Here is an 18,469-nt window from a genome sequence, read left to right as displayed (position 1 = left end):
AATTTGCCTAGAATGCTAGCTCAGAGTGTCCTTTAATACAAATGCTTTATTTGCAAGAAACTCTGTTTCAACTCATGAATTATTGTGGTCGGAGAGGAGAAACATATTGCAGAATAGAAAGCAGTTAAATATTCTGATAACAATATAATTTTAGGTCATGGCTTTTTCTTTGTGTAGTTTTCGTTTATTTCCTGCATCAAAAATTCCTCTTGCAGCACGAGTGAGCAGATCTGTCCAAGCCTCCTGTTTTTTTGTTGGGCTCCCAGCTGGAAATCCCTCCCTCGATTTTTCCATTGATAAAGAGTCACAAAGGGAATCTAGAATAGAGGAATGGGAGGAAATAGAACAATGTGTACTCTTGGACTTGAATCACAAAAGAGTTAACTAATGTAGATACAGTATTGAACCAATTGCATTCCTTTCATGGTCAGACTCAATTAGCTGTGGTCTTAACATTTGTAGTTGTCTTCAAAGTCATGTAACAAATCAGCTGTCTATTGTCTTCTTACTACAGATACTCTGAAAGAGTATTGCAAAGCATTTTTTTTCTTTTCCATAGACTATTTTATATGACCTTCAGGAATTCCAAGTCGCAACAGGGAGCCAAAGACTATACATACAAAATGCTCTTATTGTTAATTTATAAAATGTGGCTTTCACTAATAAAATAAAAACGTGACATTTATGGAGACCTATTAATGAATGCAGCAGTGTAGGCCCAATTCTGCTTCCAGTGAAACTAAGGGCAGTTGACTTCGATGAGAGCAGATGCAGGCCCTATAAGATACCTGGCTAACATATAGTTTCATTTTATTCTGATAATGGTGGAAATAATAATAATAAGTCAAATATTGGAATTATTTAGAATAAAATATTTATAAAACTTCTTTTGATGCAGTTATATATGATAGTATTTTTGGGGGGGAGGAGGGTTATGTATTTGTATTTGAGTTTACAATGCTTTAATTTAATATATTTTATGTCCCATCAGTTTTTAATTGCTGAACTACTGAAGCAATTATTTGTTCTTTAGATTCATTATTATTTTTATTATGTGACAAAGTTCTGTCCTTGACTCCGTGGGTCCTGTGTTTCCTGATGGATTTTTGCTAGCCTCAGAGGCTCACTGTGACCCTCCACATAGCCCTTCTCTCTCTAGAGGCAAGGGTCACAGTCTACTGAGCCATTTTCATCATAAGCCAGCAAGGGAGGTGAGGAGAAACAACCCTCCCTCACACAGTCTCTGTTGTCTCCCAGTATCAGTGATTAATCAGGAAGGGGAGGGGGGAGCCCGGGCCCGCCCTCTACTCCAGGCTCCAGCCCAGGGACCCTACACTTAGCAGCTATGAAAGCTGACTTTTGGAAATAGAACATGTACAATTCCCGGGCTACTTCCCCACAGCAGCCCCCACTCAATATCTTCTTCACAATTACCTCAGGGCCTCCTTCCTTGCACCTGATATGGCTTCGTACTACTTCGTTCCTCCAATAGCACAGCTCCCTCCTATAGCTCCTGACACCCACACCGCACTGACTAACTGAGAGGCTTTTAACTAGTTCCAGCCAGTCCTTAATTGGCTTCAGGTGTCCCAATCAATCTAGCTGTCTCTCCTGCCTTCTAGAAGGATCTTAATTGGCCCCAGGTGTCTTGATTAACCTGGAGCAACTGCCATTTGGTTACCATGGTACCAGGGATTTGTTTAGCCTGGGGCTAACATACCTGTTCCTCACTACTTTACTGTAGCCATCTGACCTTGCCCCATCACAATTAGTATTAGTATTATTTATTATTTTATATTTATATTGTGCCTAAAGGCCATTACCAGATTGGGACCCATTGTGTCAGGTGCTGTACAGACATATAAGAAGTCCTTGCCCCAAAGAGTTTAGTGCTCCCTCCTATAAGCACCTTCCACTATCACTGACTTCAGTGGAAAAGGAGAGTGCTCAGCACTGTGCAGGATCGAGCCCCTTGTGAGCCTTTTGCTCTTTCAAGGTGTACCCTGAAGCTGCCATCTTGGCTCATCCTCTGGTCTGAAAGAGTGATGCCCTCCCGCCCTCCCCCCCCAAAATCTTGGCAAAGTGCCATACGATGAAGTCTATCTTCTCTCTTGTCAACATCACGTCAAAATATACAAAGTAAATATCCTTAAATCAAACGCTAATCTAAATTAAATCTAAATTCTAAAGCTGCATTTTCCTTGTTTTGCCTATCTGTACATTTCTGTTATCGATGGAAATATTTTTTGGTGAGCCTGTGTGGGTGAAGTGAAATTGACATTTACCCACCTTGACTGATAAAATCTAATCCTTTCAACCCTATCTATTGATTAGATGCATGTTCTTCTTGTTGATTTTTCTAATGAAGTTGTTACCTCCTTTTCAAAAAAAAAAAAAAAAAGGGGGGGGGGGGAACAAAAAAGCAAAATACTGTCAACTGAAGCATAAAAACAATCTTTACATCAGAATGAAGTATAAGAAATTAGTGTGTGCATTCTAAATACAAAGCCAAGGAATTGCTTTCAGATGAAACAAAGCAGAAACTAGGTGAAATAAGAGCGATTGTAAATTGATTTCATTGCCCTAGCATTTTAATTCAGTAGGATTCTTGTTTTTGTTAACCCAGAAGGACTGTACTTGGTCAGCACCTAAATTTCGTGGGTTTCCCATTGTCGCTCTGCCTGAAACTTTACTCCTGTGGGGATGAATTGGCTCTCAATACGTTTACTGCTTCATCATAATGAAAGCACATATGAAAGGTGCAATGTGTCCTCACCCAAGATAGGCTCCCAGGATGTGTACGTTATAGTAGCACAGCCAATTTTTCTTGATAGCTGCTTTGTACGATATACAGAGACCGCATGCAAATGCACGATATAGCAGATGAAAATGACAAACTAACTCTGACAGGATCAAATAGGGTAATAGTTGGTGAACCACAGAAATAAAGTTGTACTGCATTAGCCTTAAGAGACTTGGAGTCTTAAAAAGAAAGCTGTCCCTAATAGTGTGCATCTTGAGTGTTTAGGAAAGGACAAAGTGCCCAGGCATTGAAGGGGAGTGAGAGGTTGGCCATAAAAGTACATTGAAATACTCTTGTTGATGTCTTCACTCTTCACAGCAGAAATAATCTCTTCTGAAGGTGTTCTTCTATTTAATATGAAAGTGTTAAAACAAACCCAGCCATCACTAGACATTTATCAGAAATCATGGCAATTTATTTGAAAGCATTACTTACGGCTTTGGGCAACTGCGAAGCTAACAGGATTGAAGCAATGCAAGCAGCAGCTAAAATTATAGCCGCAGTTACCAAAAGAAATTCATTTACTGACATTTGAATGTAGCATTAACCCTCCATTAAAATGGCAGCAATATTTTAAAGAGGTTTTAATGCAAATGGCGAAGATGTTCTTTCTCTTTTAATCTCTAGAGTGTGTGTGTGTTGCTTCCATATTCTTTCACTACAAGTAGTAGAAGTACTATTCACATGCTTCTAATAGAAAAAACAGTGCAGTTCAGTAGATGGTTATAGGACTGACAGTCAGGAGACCTGGTGTTATTTCTAGCTCTGTCACAGATTCACTGCATGGCCTTGGGCAAGTCATTTCCCCTCAGACCTCTCAACCTGCCATGCCCCCAAATTATTCATGCAGGGAACATAAAATGATGTAGGATTCCTTCCTGTAGTTCAAACAACCCTTTCCGGGGAATTATGGTATGGCCCCTGCATCTGGCCACAGGTTAGGCCGGGAAAACCTGGATGAGCAATCTGCTCACTTCTTTGTATACAAGGAGCAACACTGGGAGAGACTGGGCATACCTCTGGGCCAGTTTCTCCAGTGCTCCTCCTGGGGTGGTGCAGTTCCATGCTGCTTCCTACACAAGACAGTGATGTGAAAGTCTTCACTTTTTAATCTGTGTGAACTTTGGATACAAATCCCTGTGCTCAGGGTAGGACTCCACCTCTGGTGTACAAGTTTTTCTTAGCAGGACAATCTTTCCATGACATTTGGGCTGGAAGAGGCCTCATACTGTAGGTCAAGTCCAAGCCCCTGCACCTGATGCAAGTTATTCTTTGCACCAGTCACGTGAGTGTGACAAAACAAGAGATGGTGTCTGTTAATGAGATGTTCAATGTATAATCTAAGCAAAATTAAAAGTCTCAGATGTGTGTGTTACAGAGAGAAAAGCTGAACTATCGAATTTGAATTCCTTTAAGACTATTAAGAGTTGAAAGTCATTTTATATGTCATTGAAAAGGTAATTTTCCCTGCATTTGCAATAAAGCCTCTCAGTATCATGAGGCATTAATCACCACCATTCAGCAATATACAAACAAATATGACTTTTTTTGTAGATTTGATAGAATTTTATTCATTCAAAAGGTTACACTCAACTAGCAAAACCCATTAATTACCACAAGACTGAATGTGCTTATTCCTTGGATAGGGAACCCTATGAATGCGTATGAACGTGTACCTGCCATACTCTCACTAGCACAGAAGCAATGGGAACCTCGACTTTGTGCTGTCTTTATGAATTCTGTCAGTTTCCCCAGGCATTTTGCCCCCTCGTTCATTAGAATTGGGGGCCCATAGTACAGGTTTTTAACTGCTGCTTGGCCAACTCCACTTTCTCTCATATTGTGCAACAGCTGGTCAGACAGATTTCTTGATACCATTTTTTTCTGATGGAAAGCAGAACTTATTTTTTGGTCTGAAAATTTCCTCAGTTTCCCTCCCCTCTTTTTCCAGCAAGCTCAGTTCTGTGCTCTGAAGATGGGGCTTAGCATTCAGGATTTTCACTGTTAAGTATGGAGACTCTGGTACTGGTTTCTCCTCTAGTATCTGTGACCATCATAGGTCAGCCCTTCAGTTGGTGTAAACTGGTATAGCTTCATTAAATGGAGCTGTGCTGATATACACCAGCCGAGGATCTGGTAGCATAGCCTATATGTTTGAAAGGAATTACTAGAACCATTTGGGAGGTCTCTGTATGCCTGTTTCTTCAGTTCTCTTTCACCTATTCTGTACCATAGGTTCTCCCTACTCATGCATTCTCTTTCTCCAGCAGAGCAGAGCTTCTGCTCCAACTCCTGCTACCCAAAAAACTCTTTCAATCTCACTTCTTCTATTTTCCTATTATTATAAAAGGAAGACTGCTGCTCCCAATTCTTGTTTACAGGTGACACAAGGAGAAAGGGGGCACCGCACACAAGTGTATGGTTCACACATCCTGGATCCGAGCTCTGGCCCTGAAACTTGAGTTAGCACTTTAACAGTGTGAGGAACAGAAACAGCAATACCACAGCACCATTAGTAGCCAACTGTTGGATCTTTGTAGTGCAATGTGTGAGATAGATTGTGTGGGTTTTGCTCAAGTTTGCAGTATTTTGTATGACCTCTAGAGAACTGGATAGTTGCTCTGTATCTGATTTTAACAATCCCATACATTTACATTTTTAAATTTTTGTTACTTCATTTCCAGTGAGGAAGTAATATGATAGCAAGGTGGTTTTGTGTTACCAGGCCATACCTTGTTTTTCTGTCAGTTTTTGAGAATGAGACCGAAGGAAGGGGTCAAAACCACTCAATCGTTGTTGTTTATTAATTGAGGTCTGGCAGAGCTTTTTACATTCTGGCCTTATTTTTTGTTTTTCGTTTACATACGGAAAGAAAAAATAGAGTTCCCAGAAAATGAAAAGAGAAATTGGTTAGTGACTGATTCTGATGAGGAGGAAATGGCGTGCAGGATTAAAATAAAGGTGCCTCTTGGTGGATATATTTGTCATTACAGTGTCACTCTCCAAAAGTGCAGATTCTAAAGGACGAGAATACTTCAGAGACCAAGCCGCAGATCTTTTGCCACTTGCTGATGTTCTAAGATGCAGGCATGCTGGTTTATCAGAATATATTCCTCCAGGAAGGCTCTGTGATGGGGAATATTTAACTGTGCATTGTACTTTGCTGCAGCTGTGGATTTTTCTTTTTTTAAAAATATCACAGCCGTTCCTGCATCGTCTAGTTAATTCTGTTCCTATTCAGATAGTGCTAATGACAGAATGTTGGGATAATTATATCTTCCATTTCCTTACTGTAGCTTCTTTCATCCTAAAGGACCCATAAGTATTTTATAAACTTCGGTCCGATGCTGCAGTGAGCTCCATGTGGATGGACACCTGCACAGAACCCAGCTGACTTCATATATGCTGGGATTGGCCTGCATGGAGCAGCTTGCAGGATTGAAGCCTAAACTCAGTGCAGATGGAATTTTAGGAGAAGTTAGCTGTCAAATTAACAAGTGTCTAGTGAGCAAATGCGAACTGAGATTTTTTTCAAAGGCTCATAATTTGGCCAAATTTAGGTGAGATTGCATAGGCAGAGCAAAAGGTACATCCCTGATACAAAGGCCACCCCCCTGCCAAATTTCCAGAGGTGCTGGAGTTTCTCAATGAAACAATAAGAATTGTTTTTAACGTGGACAAAACAGTGTGCGTTTCCTTAGCCATTTTCTCAGAAATGGCTGACCCTTTATTGCTGAAAAGTTCAGCCTGAGGCAGGCACCTGGCATGGAAAATTTCAGCACAAATGGCTAAATTTTGGCAAAATTATAAGCACCTGTAAATAGGATCTTTATATTAGGAACTATTGGTTAACCTTAACTTTAGGTGGTGCTACCAGCTACACCAATTTAAAAAAAAAAACTGTAGTACCCACTTTTCAGGACTGTTGGCCATCTGCGCACACCATAAGGATTGTCCTTGCTTAGGTAGCAGCCATCTACCAGGGACAGAGAATTTTCTCACCCTCCAGCAACTGCATACTTAGTAAAGAAGACCATACTTTTCCTGAGTATGATGGGGAACAGAACGGCTGCCCTTACATCAGGGGAAAAACAGAACTTTCAGTTCTTCTATCTGGGGATTATGATGACATTTGAACGTGGCCATGATAAAGATATTGATAGAGATTAGGAAAAGCAAACACTGCTTTTGGAAGGATGAACAACATCTAGTCAAACAGAGGTCTCCACAGCATGCTATAGGTCAGATTATACTATGCGATTGTACTAAACATGCTGCTGTGTGGAACAGAGACTTGGGCAATGACAGTAGATAACAAAAAGAGATTGGAGCAGCCCATCACAGATGACTGAAGAAGATACTAAACATTTCATGCAAAGACAAAATAATAAATGCCACTGCAAGGGAGCTGGCAGAGCAGGACGTGTTAGAAAATACAATGAAAGAAGATTTAGGTGATAGGGACGTGTATACTGTCTGGAAGATGGGAGACATACAAAGCAAGGATTGAATTGGGTACCCAAGGGAGGAAAAAGAAAGTGAGGAAGGCCAAGGAAGAATTGGCAGAAGACTAGGACAGAGGATATTGAATGCACTGTCTTCAGCTGAGAAGAAGTACCATGAGTAGCGAGCCACCATAATCAGTGGAGGAACTGGATTGCCCGATGTATCAACGGCAAAGGAGGAACTAAGGTCTAAGGCTGGCCACTGACTCCTTTCCTCTTTCTCTTTCTACTGTTCCCATTCTGTTTGATGCCTTGGAATAAACAAATCAATCCAGTGGGCATTTTTACCTGATCCCTCTTTTACTTCGTATGGTGGTTCTTCCCCATCCCCCACACCTTGAATTAGAGGTGGAACTGATAGTGGCATAATGTTCAGTATGGAGGCTGCCTGAGCTCTTCATCTGCCAGCCCCCTTAGCATTGACTGTGCTCAGAAAGTAAACTACCAAGCTTCAGCCATATCTTCTCTTTGTAAAACTAAGGAGAAGCTGGCAGTGGTTGAGGCACCTGCTGGTTTTTTGAAGCTCTCTTTCACTTTGTCTATGGCTATCAGGACTTGCATAAAAATCCTGGTAGGTAGTGGATGTTGCCCTTCTCTCTCTTTCTCCTGTCTAGTCAAATGGCTAATCTAGTCAAAGTCATCTTGGAGACTCAAGCAGAAAGAGCCATGGTTAGAACAAATGAACTAACCTTCCAGTTTTGGGCCTCCCACTACAAAAAGGATGTGGACAAATTGGAGAGAGTCTAGTGGCGGACAACAAAAATGATTAGGGGGCTGGGGCACATGACTTATGAGGAGAGGCTGAGGGAACTGGGATTGTTTAGTCTGCAGAAGAGAAGAGTGAGGGGGGATCTGATAACAGCCTTCAGCTACCTGAAGGGGGGTTCCAAAGAGGATGGAGCTCGGCTGTTCTCAGGGATGGCAGATGACAGAACAAGGAGCAATGGTCTCAAGTTGCAGTGGGGGAGGTCTAGGTTGGATTTAAGGAAAAACTATTTCACTAGGAGGGAGGTGAAGCACTGGAATGGGTTTCCTAGGGAGGTGGTGGAATCTCCATCTGGAATGGTTTTTAAAGCCCGGCTTGACAAAGCCCTGGCTGGGATGATTTAGTTGGTGTTGGTCCTGCTTTCAGCAGCGGATTGGACTAGATGACCTCCTGAGGTCTCTTCCAACCCTAATCTTCTATGATTTTATGAACGTTTGTTTGTGTCGGGTTGATCAGCAGAAGAATGCTGCAGTACTCTTCAGAAACATTTCACTTAGGGTTCCTGATAGACACAGAAAGGAGCTCCATATTTCTACTGGAGGATTGTTTCCTGAGGCTAAAGTCTCTGATTATTGTGTTGTCATCTCAGGACTATCCACCATTTCAGTCTCTATTGAATCTGTTGAGAGGAATGGCTTTCTGCCAGTATCTAGTTCCATTGGCTCAACTTCATCTAAGGCTGTTGAAATATATTCTTCTTATGGAAGACCTACAGATCAGAATCTTGGATATCAAGTGATGATACTCAAGTAGGTCAAGATTTTCTTTGTACAGTGAACAGTCGCAAATAACAAAATAAAGGGAATGTCCCTGCAAGACCCCCAAAAGATTCTATGGGATGATGGATTCAAGTCTACTGGTAGGGGCGCTCATACAGAGCCTCCTCTGTTCTAAGGCAAATGGTCCTCTTCAGGGATATCTTTCCTCTTTGGAATCTACCAGAGCTCAGAGCTGTCCTCCTAGCTCTGGTCAAGTTAGAAAAGGTTTACCAAGATCCTTCCTCTAACATTGTCATTGCTTACATAAATCATCAAGTGGGATCAAGTTGCACATCTCTTCTCAAGGAAACCCCCCTCCTTTTCAAGCACACAAAATGCCATCTTCAGTTCACACTCTGAGAAAACAATGTGTACTAATACATTGTATAAGCAGGAAGCAAACTTATAGCAGACAGAGGACTTCGAGCAGATCCATATCTCAAACAGTAGTAGAAACTCTGAGGGTATATCTTCACTACCCGCCAGATTGGCGGGCAGCGATTGATCCAGTGGGGATCGATTTATCGCGTCTACTCTGGATGCGATAAATTGACCCCTGAGCGCTCTCCCATCGACCCCTGTACTCCAGCACCGTGAGAGGCGCAAGCAGAGTCGACGGGGGAGCGATAGCAGTCGACTCACTGTGGTGAAGACACCACGGTAAGTCGATCTAAGTACGTTAACTTCAGCTAGCTGAAGTTGTGTAACTTAGATCGATTCCTCCCGCCCCGCCGCGCCCCCCCCCCCCCCCCCCCCAGTGTAGACTAGGCCTAAGAAATCTGCACATACACCTGTTCCCTGCAACAGAAAACCAAAGTGTTAAAGGCCTCTGCAACAGATACAGGGGCATGGAGGAAGAAGCCCAAGCTGCCTTCATGATGAAGTGGCTCTTTCGTCCAACCTGCACAATTCTTCGTACCTCTAATTTGGAGGGTTATAAAGAAAGTCACAAAGGATAGAGCGAAATCATTTTGATAGTAATGCAGTGGCCAAGCAGTTGTGGTTAGCATGCATGTCAGCTGATAGTAGTCCTCCAGTTGATCTGTCCCTGCAACAAGCCATATTGTCACAAGGCAACACCATGTCATGATCACAACCTAGCATTGGTATCAGTCTGGCTTGTGAACAGCTCCTTGGACAAATCTAGGTCAATACACAGAGTTCTGGCTACTCTTCTAGAGAGAAATCCAGACCCCACTGAAATGAATGGCAAAACTCCTATTGACTTCGGTGGGGCCAGGATTTCACTCCTGGTCTTTGGAACGGAGGACACCTCAGCTATCTACTACAGAATCTGGACAGTGTTCATTTTCTGGTACAGGGACAGGAAGTTTGGTGCTAATGCCATTGATGCAGATACTGGCCATTCAGTTTCTATTTTTGATTAATTTATTGTTTAAATTTTAAATTATTCAAAAGTTTAGTTTGATTCATTTTGTTTCTCCTTGTACTTTCAGATTACATTTTTGGAAGATCTCAACTGGAGCTGTGGATAAAAGAACGAAAGGAAGGGAGGCAGTGACTGAATGGTAGGAAAATTCTTCATCCCTGGCAGATGCCTCCTACCTGACTTGGAACTGGAGTGGGGCGGAGGGAAGGAAATTCTCTTTTATGGTGAACTCTGATATAATGCAACTTAATCATAGTGAGTCTACTCAACTTCACCTAATTGTGAAAAGGAATTAAGTCCTGAATTAATGCATTTCCATGGGTTTTTATTACAAGTAGAGTGAAATTGTATTACACACTCCAGATTTTACAATGATGTGGAAATCATGTTGCAGTACCTTCACCACCATTACGTTATAACTATAAACAGACCCTTTAGAATAAGACCTTTTGAGATTTTTTTTTTTTTTTTTTGTAAAGTGCATGTTAGGCAGATTAGACAGCCAAATCCCTGACTGAGCATTCAGCATTTGTTACCGATAGTGAATTTCTGCTAAGTGCAGAGTCACTTTATTTTCTAGGTGAGGGTTGCTTTGTGCACCCTGCAGAAAGGAGAGCTTAATTCCAGATGTCATAGGGGAAGCCATGGGGAGGACCAGCCATTAGTAACTGTTCTGAGCAAGGAGATTACATGATGGTTGGGGCACCAGATTTCCCCTGCTATTGAGGACATTTCCCCCTTTTTCTCAGAGATATAGATAAATACCTACTGTTTCTTCCTTCCCCATAGAGATTAACATTTTTATGAAGGTGTATATATCAAGCATTTAGCTATCTAATCTAAGGGTTTTGCCTTTACAATAAAAGCAGTGGCAATGCCAGCAGTGTTCCCAGACTTTGAGCTCCTCCAACCACACACAATGAAACAGAGTGCAGCACAGTAAAATGCAGTATACTTTAATACTTTGTGAGGAAGGCCCTTTATCTCCTTGGGGCCTTTCCCATTAGCCTCCTTGCCTGCTGCGCCTTCTCCATCTGGTCTTTTGTGTGCTCATCATCACCAAGGTCCTGGCAAGCTGCATCAGCTAACCAGATGGCTTGTTTGTCAGGACAGAATCTAGCTCTTCATGGAAGGGCAGCCTGGGAGGTCGGGTTATTGTCCCAGCACCTTAATAATAATAATAATAATTAATTAATACCTAGCTCTTCTCTGGTGCTTTTCATCAGTAGATCTCAAAGCACTTTACAAAGGAGGTAAGGATGTTATGCTACCACTGCTTTGCACTGTGCTCAATGTCCTGACACCTTATGTAGGCCTATTGATTGTGGACCTTAGAGGACAGGTGTGCCCTAACAGTCTCATTGCTCCAAATCCCAAGTAAGACCCTCATGTTGGGCTTTGGGCAGCTCATAGCTTGACTGAATGCTTTCCCTGGAGTGGGAAGTGAATGCTGGTGTTCACAAGTGCTGTAGTTACCTACAGCAAGTCCTGTACATTATATACTAGTAAAGGATTTCCTGTTACTCAATGGAATGCCTGTAGCAAGGAGGAACAGAAAGCTGGGGGAACCTGATAGGAAACACTCGCTGTGAAATGTGAAGTGTGGCGTTGTGGGATGGAGTTGGGAGAACTTGTGTAGCTGTATGTTTGTGGTTTCGTGTCCACTCTGGTGAGAAATGGTTGTAGAATGTGCATACTCAGCCAGATCTGAGCTAAGGACCTTGTTCCAACAAATCTGTACACAGACTTGATAACAGGCAAAAGTATGTGGGGAGTGGGGAGGAAAATAGATAGATGTTATGACTGTGTCTTGTCTGAGTGATATTTTTTTTTAATTTAAGAGTCAGGAGGACGACTGTAAGTTGGGTAATGGTGTTAAAATTGTTGGACTACAATATAGAATCTAAAAAATCTAAAAGGGGAAGACAGTGGAAAATATGGGATGGTGAACTGGAGCTCCCTTAATGCATCAGCCCATCTGTCTTGCTAGTTTCTTTGCCTTAATCATAGACTTCATTAAGTGTCTAATTTTCTTTTTTTAGCTTTCTGTCTTCCCCTTGTGCAAAAGTTAAGGAAGGGAAATGATTGGAGCTGGATTTACTTTTACATGAGAAAGGAAAAATAGTATTAGAAGAAGTTAATGATTGTGTTTGCTTGTACTGTAGATATAAGCTACGTCTACACTGGGTTTTTTGGAGGGGATGGGAGGAAAATTTTCCAATATTGCTGCCAACGTGGCAACTCCTCTGATGATGGTAAACAGTGGGAGTGCTAGTGTTGACCAGCCTCCAATGGTTGCTAGTGATTTTAATGCTGTGTTGTCTAACTCTGCTCAGAGCAGGTCTAAACAACATGGGGTGAAATCCTGGCTCCATTGACTTTAACAAAGCCTGTATTTCAACCATCGCATTTAAAAATGGCAGGGGCTGCAGGACCATCACTAGTACTTTTACTTTTGCTACTATTAGTCATTAGCTATCAGGGCATAGAAACCTAGGGACAGATCTCTCTTACACCTTTGTATTTCTGCAGCAAATCTATTAAAGTCCATGGAATTACTCAAGGTTTATACCAGTATATATAAGATTACATTCTGGATCCAAAAGTTATAACCTTTTTGTTACTGTTCAGTGGCCTAGATGAAATGAGTTTTCAATCTCCATGCGGTTCCTAGTTGAATTTCTATCACAATACATGGAGCTGCATCAGTTTTTAGCAACAGTGGGAAATTTTTGCCAAAATCCGCAGTGTAGCTATGGCCACATACTTGCAGTATGTACTATGTGGAAGACACTGATTGACATTAATTAGGAGTGGGTGGTGAGAAAGTGTAAAAATAAAATTCCTTTCTGCAAGGTTTACTATTAGAAATAAAGTATGTGATGTAACACCGAATGTGTGCGTATGTGTGTGTGTGTGTAGAGGAGGTTGCCAATTCATCCTTTAGAACAATAGTGGTAGTTAAACATTACAGGTTTGAATGTCAATAAAAGTCTGGGAGTGCAACCTGTCTGTTGTGCACTGCTCCGTATCACGTGCTTCAAATTTGTTTCTGTTTGTTCGGAGCTCAAAATGCCTTGGGAAAAAAAACTAATGCTGTAGAATGGAATTTGTGGCAGAAAAACTGCTCCAAGTACTTTGTGTTAATACTAGGATATTTTGGGGACAAATCTATTCCAGAAGGGAAGGACAATTTTGTCTGTAAATTGTAGCAGGAACAGCACGTTGAAATTAAATAGGTCGTCAAGTAGTGAGTAGGTATAGTCCTGACTGATAATATTTCTCAAATCCTTCTCTATATGTATTCTGAGGATAAGAAGCAATGAATGGGTTCCACTGGATTAATGATTTGTGAAATACATTTTTATGTATGTCCAACTTTTCTTCTGAAATATATGGGCATTCAGCTGTGTCAACCTACATACAGTCTATTGGGCTGCATTAATGAATCCAAACCCAAAGGCTCTGTTCTCGAAGAACTGTCTTATGTGCAAGTATCTAGGGTTTATGTGTGTGGTGTTGGTGGAGAATTTTCTGTGGAACTTTTATACAGCGGTGTGTGTGTTTTTCTCTCTCTCTCTCTCTCTCTCTCTGTCTTGTGAGCGCACATATGCAGATTTTACATCCTTTATTAAAAAAAAAACGAGGGAGGAGGTGCAGATCTGTAGCCTGCGTGAGTCAGTATAGCTCTAATCAGGTGACTCTAGCTATGCTAGTTTACCCCTTATCTGCTCCACAAAATTCAGGGCCTTTCAGATTTGGCCTGGGTTGATACTAACCAAGAGCCAGATTCTGCTCTCTGTTACACTGGTGTAAATCCATAACAAGCCCACTGAAATCCTCTGAATTGCTCCGGATTTACAGTTTACACTAAGCCCCCGCCCCCCTCAGCGCCGCGCCACCGAAACAAAAAAAACCCCTCGAGCGCCGCCCCGCAAACAAAAACAAAAACACCGCGAGTGCCCCCTGCCACCCCAACATTGGCCGCCCCTTATAAGGTGCCGCCCCAAGCACGTGCTTGGTCGGTTGGTGCCTGGAGCCGGCCCTGGCTGAGTCATTATGGAAAAGCTTGCATTGCAGTTGCTTGTGTCATGCCTCTGATCTGGAGAGAGGACTGTTATTTAGGGCCTTCAGTTCATCGCCTTTCTCTAGTCCCAAATCACTTTAAAACGTGGTTAGAAATTAAAATGTCCACCTGCATTGGCAGTCTGAGCAACTGCTTAAGAGATTGCTCTGGTTCTGGAAGAGAGAGCCTGAGAGCTGATCTACACTACTGCATAAGTCCATGTAACTTGCATCCTTCAAGGGTGTGAAAAAGGCAAGTTACATCGACTTAAGCGCTAACCACATAGGCGCAATGTCAGGTGGAGATGCTCTCCCGCTGACATAGCTTCTGCTTCTCGTGGAGGTGGAGTCATTATGCTGAGGGGAGAGCACTCTCCCATCGGCATAGAGCGCCTTCACCAGACGCGCTACAGTGGCGCAGCTGTGCCGATGTAGCACCGTCATGTAGACTTGCCCTGAGCCTCAGTACGTTGAACTCTGTGTATGTCTTCAATAACAGAGGTACTCTATCTTCTGTCAGCATGTAGTGCTAGAGTAGCACAATGGATATTAGAAGTGGCTGAGCATAGCCTGCTCGTGCTACTGATCCTAATGCTGTCACTCTGACGTCTTAAAAGCTTATGCCTCCACTGTGTTTACTGCTGGTGCCACACCACTTGGCTTGACTGATGAAAACTTCATAGATACTGGAATCAGGAAAAAGGTCTTGGGTCACCAGGTCCATTCCCTTTGCATCACAGCAGTTTTTATGCATAAAATTCTACAGAATCACAATCAGTTCCTTTAAGTCTATTTAATACCTCCAGTGATAGCAGGTCTGCCCCTTCCCTTGGGAGGTTACTCTTTTTTTCTGGGTATTTATTTGCCAAGTTGAGGAAGATCAATCTGAGATATTGAAAGCATGGAAAGCATGGTGGTGAAGGCATCCATTTTCTGTAGGGGATGGATGTGGAGAGGGGAAATCTTTAAATAAACAAAGTACAAGTATTAGTGCAAAACACAACCGGTACCTTGGATGGTGTAAAAGAGGCCATATGGAAATAAGCACATACATGAGCAGTGAGGTTTCCTGGTTTTCCCCTGTGCTGGGCATGGCATTTACATTTCTACAATTTAATTAAAAAACAGTTGAGGTGCAAGAAGCTGAGCCTGTCTGTTTATTTTGGATAACTGTTTATTTGTATTTCAAAGGTTTACTTGTAGGTAGGTAAGTGACTAAACATGCAGTTAGTTACACAGAACATACAGCATATCTGATGCCAGAAATAAAGCCAGTTTGAGGTTCATACATTGGAAGAACTGTTCTGTTAAAGAGAAGCGTTCATCCTTACATACAGGTTGCACTGTTGACTGTTACTTGCATGTATTTATTACAGGATTATTCTTTGAAAACCTTTAATTCTGCATCTATTGGTAATTTCATATTGGTAGGTAAATATCCATTGAGTGTTTAACCAATTCATTTCTGGCTGGAATTTTACGTGCTGTTAATCTTCAGCAAGTTTAATGGTTGTGGAAATTTATTTGCTGTGAAACACCAGACAGTGAATTGAACAAAAATGCATGATTTGTAAAGAAAAACAACAAAAACCCACGTTTGAAGTCAGCCTAGGTTGTCATGTGTTTCTCTGTATAATTGCTATGTTAATGGCACCATTTTATGAAGTGCAGAGTGCCTCTGGAGAGAGTGCTTTGTGACTCAAATGGTAGTTGAGGTTACTCTGGTTATTAAAGGTTAAGGATCTTATTCAAAGACCTTGTCTACACTGCCACTTTACAGCGCTGAAACTTTCTTGCTATGGGGTGTGAAAAAACACCCCCCTTGAGCGCTGCAAGTTTCAGCACTGTAAAGTGGCAGTGTAGACAGTGCACCAGTGCGCTCCCAGAGCTGGTAGTGACTCCCCTCGTGGGGGTGGGTTTTTACAGCGCTCTCTCCCAGCGCTGGTGCCACGACTACACAGCCACATTAAAGCATGCCGCGGCAGCACTTTAATGTTGGTAGTGAAGACATACCCTTACATTTCTTTCTGTGTGATTGCTCTATGTATGTAAGAAGAATGTCAGACTCTGAAGCCAAAGTACCTGTTGAAATGCAGATGCAATTTTAGTAGATAATTGGAGCCTGTTGGACTTGTTCATGGTCTTTGCTTGTACTTTTATACATTTTTAATTACTCAAATAATATGTTTCAGAGACACAAAACCCAGACTGTTACTATTCCCCTTTGGCAAACACAAATGCATTGTATTTTACTGTGTAAAAATTATAGTATCAAAGTATTGACAGAGTATATCGTTATCCGCTGGTGAGAGTGTTCATCTGCTGCAATGTTAAAATAGCAATCATAATGCAAAAAGTCGCTTTAATATAGGCATACATCGTATGTGGTGCTTCACATGGTGAAGATACAGTAATTGTCCATGTCAAGCCATCAACCTTGGCACAAACTTAATTTTCCTGGATTGTGTTGACAAAATAAACTTTAGTAGGCCTGATTTTCCACTGGTCTCCCCCTTGTGCAGTAATTCACACTAGCGCAGGGTGACTATAAAATACTGTTCTGATTTGGTTGCATTTCCCATCCAATTTGCAATGATGTAAATACATTTCCTTCCCTAATGTAAATGGCTGCACAAGGTACAGGCACAGAGAATCGGGCCATTAGGAGTTGAAATCTCATTTCTGTTTAATGACCTCACCCAGCCATTTAAAAGCAGGCAAGTGGTATGTGGTAAATGAATGCATTTAAGGTTACCGTTTGATGTTTTTTATTCCTTTAGGTCCTGACTCTACAGGCTTTACACAGGGAAAGCTTCAACTGAAGTCAGGGATTGGGAATTTTACCAAAGTGTCACCATAGGCCTCTTCCCAGGTCTTGCACATTGCTAGCGATCACCATGCAATGTTAAACTTCCAGGACTTGATTCTCATATACACAAGGTGATTTTACACTGTTCTGGCAGTGTAAAGAGGCCTTGAAGTGGGTGTAGATTACCTGGTTCCTGTTTACATTAAAGGCCCCTTTTATATTGCCAGAGCTATGTAAAGTGGTGTAAATGAGAATCAGATGCATTTAAAAAACAAAACGTAAATGACAAAAATGTGTATGTAAAGTGTTCTATGGATATAAATCCTTCAGTCATTGTATAACTATTTATAACTTGAATTAAACAGCTTAGGGTGACATGTACAGTTCCATCAATTTTTTGGGGAGAGGGGGTGGATGGTTTATGGATAAGTGGGAGGAAAATCTTTTCAGTAAATACTTTCTAGGGATGTGTCATTACAGAACATTCCCGGATTTAATTTGAAATAAAAAGTATTGTTAAAAATTTTCCCTGAGCCTCTCTTAAAGCAGTGTCTGTTCAGTTTAGTCAAGATATGTGGATCACAGTTATCATCCTGTTCTCAATTCCTTGTTACAAACCTGTACAGCATGAAACAACAAATGGTCTTTAATACAACACACAGAGACACAGCCTAAAATACTTTTTAATCTACTATACTAGTACATTGTTGTACTGTAAGTGCTTTCCCAACAGTGTTTGTAGCACAAAATAATGTTCTCACAGTTCAAATGCTTCAAAGGTCAGCAGTGACCACCTTTGCGTGTAGGCTAAGAACCTGGAATATCCGGTTTCGTCTTGAAATAGCTTTCTTTTATTTAATTACCAGGTTTTTACCTTTTTTAAAAAGTGGCTATACTGGAAATACTGGCACAGCCATAGGTATATAGCAGTGAGAACAGTGCTGCTATTATATCTGGGATGGGTTTAAAGCAGCGATTTTTTTTAAATTGAATTTTTGGCAGAATTTTGTTTTGTTTGTGAACTTCAAAGTAAACTATTTCCCCCCCAAAACTACTGCTTTTGTATATTTGGGAAGGAGCAATCTCTCCTTCAAGAGATAATGTATAAGTACTAGGAACTGTATATCTCCTATCTATCTAAGGTACGTATGTAGCCTCTGTTAACATAGTATCTGAGTGCCTCTCCATCTTTAGTGTATGTATCCTTACAACACCCCTGTGAGGTAGGAAAGTGCTATAATGCCCATTTTACAAATGGGGATCTGAGGCACAAAGAGGCTACGGTCTGGATCCACAAAGGGACTTAGGTGTTGCAGTGCTGAGCATTGCAGTGTCTAAAAGTCAGGTGCTATGAAAATCACTGGAACTACACT

The 18,469-nt window shown here is 41.5% G+C and overlaps 1 protein-coding gene across 6 annotated transcripts in view; it reads left to right on the top strand.

Moving 5' to 3' along the window:
• The window catches only part of ATXN1 (ataxin 1), a 269,116-nt gene that overhangs the window by 87,867 nt on the left and 162,780 nt on the right, over positions 1-18,469 (top strand). For 5 of the 6 annotated variants that reach the window (XM_054017709.1, XM_054017710.1, XM_054017706.1 and 2 more), the window contains one exon: positions 10,290-10,361. The gene's annotated coding sequence lies outside the window, so the exon portion shown is untranslated. Of the gene's footprint in view, positions 1-10,289; positions 10,362-10,398; positions 10,478-18,469 lie in introns of those variants that run through there. The other variant, XM_054017712.1, reaches the window with a different exon arrangement.

This window comes from Malaclemys terrapin, chromosome 2 (assembly GCF_027887155.1).
Source record: "Malaclemys terrapin pileata isolate rMalTer1 chromosome 2, rMalTer1.hap1, whole genome shotgun sequence".
NCBI classification, from domain to species: domain Eukaryota; kingdom Metazoa; phylum Chordata; order Testudines; family Emydidae; genus Malaclemys; species Malaclemys terrapin.
Note: the sequence above shows the minus strand (reverse complement) of the source record. Positions and strands in the feature narration are given on the sequence as shown.